The sequence below is a fragment of the Dermacentor andersoni genome, chromosome 10, assembly GCF_023375885.2.
Source record: "Dermacentor andersoni chromosome 10, qqDerAnde1_hic_scaffold, whole genome shotgun sequence".
NCBI classification, from domain to species: Eukaryota; Metazoa; Arthropoda; class Arachnida; order Ixodida; family Ixodidae; genus Dermacentor; species Dermacentor andersoni.
Genome location: NC_092823.1, coordinates 114,593,352 through 114,598,849, shown reverse-complemented (window position 1 = coordinate 114,598,849; position 5,498 = coordinate 114,593,352). Strand labels below are relative to the sequence as shown.

Below are 5,498 nucleotides of genomic sequence, written 5' to 3'. Positions count from 1 at the left end.
CTACATTTCTTGTTTTTAGTCATAGCGTGATACACGTCACTTTCGGTTTTTTTTCCGAAAGCACCGAAAAGTTTAGAATAGTGAAAACTTTTCGAATAGGCCCTTCAGTCACAAATTAAAACGACTGGCAGGAAAATTATCTCGCATGGTTTTTCTATAAAAGGATGTCCAAAGAACAAGGATAAACCAAAGAAAAAAATGTTTTCACTTTTAATAAAATTTTAACACGCGTGCACTTATGTGTACATTGTTACTTAGTACAAATGAGACGAGGCTGAACATCATGTCTCGGGCAAAGCACTTGTTTATTTCACACAGGAAACAAAGATTCTTAGGCACACGCTGTCTTTGCATGAGGCTGGTGAAACAAAAATCAAATCTCACTGTTCTGAAACGCATAGAAACAGTCATTTGTGGCTGAAAGACAGACAAAAACACATTGCATTTTCTGCATCGGACTCATGTTCTCGAATAGCAGCCTTCCAGCTTGCAAAGCTGAGCAAAGCAATTGCCTGTGTGGGCTGGCCGGTGGTGCAGGCCATCGTACCGGACATCATTTACAGGCCGCGGCTTGGCATTGTGCACTTTCCATGGGGGCTCCTTGGTGTAGTTGCTTGGGCGACCCTGTTTCCTGGCACCAGTCGTGTTGGACATGATTAATGCCAACCCAACGTTGTTTCGAAAGGCTAGAAAATCAAGAATTTTCTTGCGTGGGATGGAGTTATCATTCGCGTCAGTCAAGTATTCTTGCCAGCCGTTCACTAGTGCGAATGATGTAAAATGGGAAATTACACGATCAGGCCATTTCCTTTTTCTCTGTTTTAACGAGCACAACGACAGCAGGAAATCCATTTTGTCGACTTCGCCGATTGTTTCAATGTATTCGCTGACAATTCCAGGTCACGGGATGTACACGTGCTTCTTTGTTGATTCACTCCACTATTTCACGGTAGTTGGCTCCACAACACGCACGAAGTTGACGCAACATTTACTATACCATTGTCCTGCCACCTCACAACTGTTATGTCACCACCTACAGAGACGCTGGCAGCCGTACTTCCACGTCCTTCTTTCTTCAGCACTTTTTTCTGACTTCAGTGGGCATCCTTGTAGCCTGTTGCTGCGGACGGTGCCGATGGCCCAAATGACGGTTTCCTTTAGCTCGTGAAGTAACGGTATTGACGTAAAATAGTTGTCAAAGTAACATATGAATTTACCTTGTTTGGGGACATCTTGGATCGACCTCATTATAATTGAGCCACCAAGCCCAAGACAGGATGCTTGTGCTCCACATACGTGCCCGTACCCTTCCCTTGATAAATCTCAAAGTCATGTGCGACACCACTGGAGCTGCATCGAAGGAACACCTTCACCCCTCCGGGGTTTGGTTTGGTCCGGACAAATTGCTTGGCCGCAACTCTTTCTGTAAAGGGAATCATCTACTTGTCGATGTAATTTTTTTTTCAAGAGGCGGTAGCTCAAGGCCCCTCTTCCTCACAGCATCAAGGAGTGGTCACACCTTCCGGAACCTGTCAGTTCCATTGTGATCCGCGTCTGGCTCTGTGACATGCAATGCAGAGCGCAGCCTGAAACTCTGTTTGCGCTCATCACTTCCGCCACACTAGGAATACGCGTGGCAGGGTTCCAATACATCCTTATGCGTAGAAATTTCAGGGTGCCCATTATAATTAACATTCCAAAAAATGTTTCGATTTCTTCTGGTGTTGTTCCCAGAATAGTTCCTGAAGTCTGCCGCTCATAAATGTTTGTGCAACGTGCGATTTCTTCAGCAAGGTCATCTGCGAAGTACCTGAAGAAGTACTCAGGTGGTTCGCTCACAGCGTCGGCATCATGGTCTGGGATAATGGAATGTGGTGCCGGGTGGGTCAAATTCTGGAGTGGCCCAAAGAGCTTTCCTCTTATGTTGGCCGATGACTTCTTGGTCATCAGTGTGTGGCAGATGAGGAATACGCTGCGCTACTCCGGACAGACCAGCTGCATTGTCTGGGTGGTCACCCTGCAAAAGACGATTAGTATTTTTATTATTGCCCTGAGAAACAGGACAGAATCAGATTCCCGGTTGTTTTTGCCTCACCCAATTGGCCCATAGATGAACTTGCATTATTTAATAAGGAAGTCCAATTAGACAGCACCAAAACGGGAAAACACAAGGCAAGGAAAACACTAAATGGTAAGCAAAAAAAGAAGATCGGAACGGAAAGCGAGAGAGACGAAAGAAGCCCGACCAGAATAGTTCCAAAGTCACAAGTTGATTTGGGTGTCCTTCCTCCTCCTCGTCGTGAGAAAGGCCAATGTCCGAAGTGTTGCCATCGGCAATTCTGCACAGTAGTCTCTCTGCCCGGTCAGCATCAAGTCTAGTTCAATTTCTCGCATGATTTCTCAAGTCTGAAATGTGAAAACACCAAAATTCCCATTAGTAAAGCGCGAACTACGAGAAATGTCATCATTTGGTTTGTGCAGCCAGCTAGAGTCAAACCGTACACATTTGTGTACGCAAAAATTCGCGCGCAATTTTCTGGTGCACAAGAACACTTTTAATACCTGCAGTTGTTTTCACGTGTTCCTTATGCATTTAGGAGCATAAAAAACCCGCACAGCTACCTCCGAATAGCATTAGCATTTTAGAAAAAATTTGATTCTGTAAAGCACTTACCAGCGCCGATGTAGAAGGCGGCTGCGTCCATTTTGGAAGGGCATGTTTACAACTCTATTTCTTGTTAACGACAACAGGTGTCGCTAGCGGCCTTTTCTAAAGCCCACACAGTGCTGTGTAGCGAAAATAGCGCGGGAAATTCAAATTCGACGAAGAGAAAAAAATGTAAAAAAATTGCGTACACATATGTGTACGCCGTGACTGAAGGGAACGAGGCAATCATTTCCTGCACTTCTGTCCTATCCGCAATAGCCTCTTGCTTATTCACTTAAAATATAGCTCAAATACTAAATCGAAGAAACCCTGTAAACAGCGCACTTAGGTTGCTTCGAATGACAACTTAGAATAATATCAAGTTAAAGAATAATTTGACATTGGGGGTACGCTTGTCAGGAGCAAAGACAAAAGGCCAAACAAAAATTGTTCCCTTGAGCCTGGACTCCCTACGACAGATGCGCATAATCATAACAATGAAATGAGCCTAAAGTGTTGATTGATAGCCAACTGCTTGAGTTTAAATCTTCTTTATCGCATTGACTGTCTCTAAAGATTCTGAAATTACTGATTGTCTTCTGCCATGCTGTCAATTGGGTCTTTCAGTCAGTCATACCATGGGCAGCAACCTTCTGGTTGTAGTCGCCGCACATTAGGTTAAGTTTGATCGATGTGCTGTGGTACTTGATGGTTTTGTATTTCCCTTTATTACATGTGTGTTTACGAAAGGGAGCTGATGCTTTGTGACGGCACGACGCGTACTGAAAAAAAATTTACCTCTGAATGGAACAACGAGTGTCCCATAAGAGCTGGGGTATACAACGCCTACCTGTCATTCAAGATTCATCCCAGATCATGCGCCAAGGTAAGTGGATGGTTGCTTCCTCAATCAGCACTTTATTACTTTTGTGCGCTGTACTTTTCATACTTGTGCAATGCCCATGGGCACTTGAAGTGGCAGAAATAAAAAGAAAAATGAAGTTAGACAGTGTGGCAATAAACGAAGGCACTGCGTTTCCATGTTGCCAGGTGAAAGAGTTTAAGTTACACTGTTCCAACGTATGTCACATTTAGCGTGTTTCCTAGTAATTCGCACACACATACTTGTAAGCGCCCAAACCAAAATCTATTTCGACACCTTATGTTATCGGAATACCGAGGTATGTGAGCGCGTTGTAATATGTGCAACATGCGTTAATTCAAACAAACAACAAATATTCCAGAATTATTTCCAGAATTCTTTATTATGGGTTCCTTGGCGTACTAGCTTAATTGGGCAATTTCTGCGCGGCGGCCTTTGGTCAGTCCGCAGTCGCTTTTTCACAGATATGTTTTACTGGTGAAGTAAAAAGGATCGTCTCGCACCTAGTTTTTAGCAATGATGTCAGGTGACCATAAAGCAACTGAGTTGCAGTCCGCCGTTCTAATTAGCTTATTGTTCTCACTACAGGGAGGAGTCTACGCTTTACAGTTACAATAAGTTCTTATAGTCAACATGGCATGCGCAGTGATCAGACAGAACTGACCTGAGGAAGTAAACACACACACACATACACGCACGCACGCACGTACACACGAACGTACACGCACGCACACACGCACGCACGCACGCACGCACACACACACACACACACACACACAAACACAGAATTTATCCTCAACGTGTCAGAATTTATTACTTACAAGTTGAAGCGGGCGCGCGCACAGGTAGCAATGGGAGATGTTCAGCCAAGCACAGCAACCATGACCTGATGCTGGTGGCGATGTTGCTTAGGCACGGACCATTCTTCTTCACTAGAGTACAAACAAATAGTCCATCACAAACGCAGATATGTGTTTAGGAACTTGCACGGGATCTGTGTCTGTGTCCCACAATTTCTGTTGCTACATTCATCAAAGAATGAACCAACTAGCTCAGTTAAACACCCGTTTGAAAGTGCACATACTCTTGAAAATACCATACGAATGAAAAATACACCAAGCAAATTTAAACCTCTAGTATTGACTACAGTAATGACTGGAATGACTATTTCATGGCACTGCGCCTGATTTTCACGAAAAAAAAAATAATTGCCAGCTAAATTTTCCCATTTCCCAGGCGCCGCTCACCTAAACCGTTCTTGTTCTAAAATTTTCCATGCCATTGATGATGTCTTTAAAATCACCGGTTAGGGCCAATTATGTATGGAATTCCATGAGTATACGCCTGTTCTTAAAATAGCATGTAGAGAAATACGTTTTCCTTCGTAGCGCAGAAACAGTTCCGTATAGATAGTTTGTAATTAGGTATGCGGATGCAATATATGTATATATACTTAGCAGGAAATCTTAATTTCTTGCATTGCACTTGTCCAAGTACCTCGTATTATCATTAGAGACCACATATACAACACATAATCATCATACAAGGCTACAATAATTTGATATATGCATATGAATGAAATTAGATGTTCGCACACACACCGCTTCCTGAGAATAGTTTGCAGGACTAATCCTTTTCCGCATTCTTCTGTTTTTCAGGATAGCCCACTAATCGTCACACTGAAAATCAGGGACGAAGGAACTACCTTGGAGTGCGTGTCTTTCCCTCTCGTTACTGAGAAACAATGAAGAAAAGTTGAGCCACTGAGAAATGGCTTCCAGTCGAATCCGCGTACAGCATTGGAGACCAAAGAAATATGGTGTTGTAGATGACCAAACTCTTCCGTCGTGACGCTGTAATTTGTCCAGACGTGCGGAAAATCGCCAATAAACCAACGCTGTGGAATTTTTCCGACTTTTCGACCACGTGTTCATTATGATTTCCATGCTATCACACCTACCTACTGTG

General features: G+C 43.5%; 1 long non-coding RNA gene across 1 annotated transcript; it reads right to left on the bottom strand.

Moving 5' to 3' along the window:
• Positions 1-286: 286 nt before the first annotated feature.
• Positions 287-3,631, bottom strand: LOC129380309 (uncharacterized). The gene is made up of 3 exons (XR_008608312.1): positions 2,675-3,631; positions 2,267-2,406; positions 287-2,017 (listed from the first exon to the last, which is right to left on the bottom strand). It is a non-coding gene; the product is annotated as an uncharacterized lncRNA (long non-coding RNA).
• Positions 3,632-5,498: the final 1,867 nt, after the last annotated feature.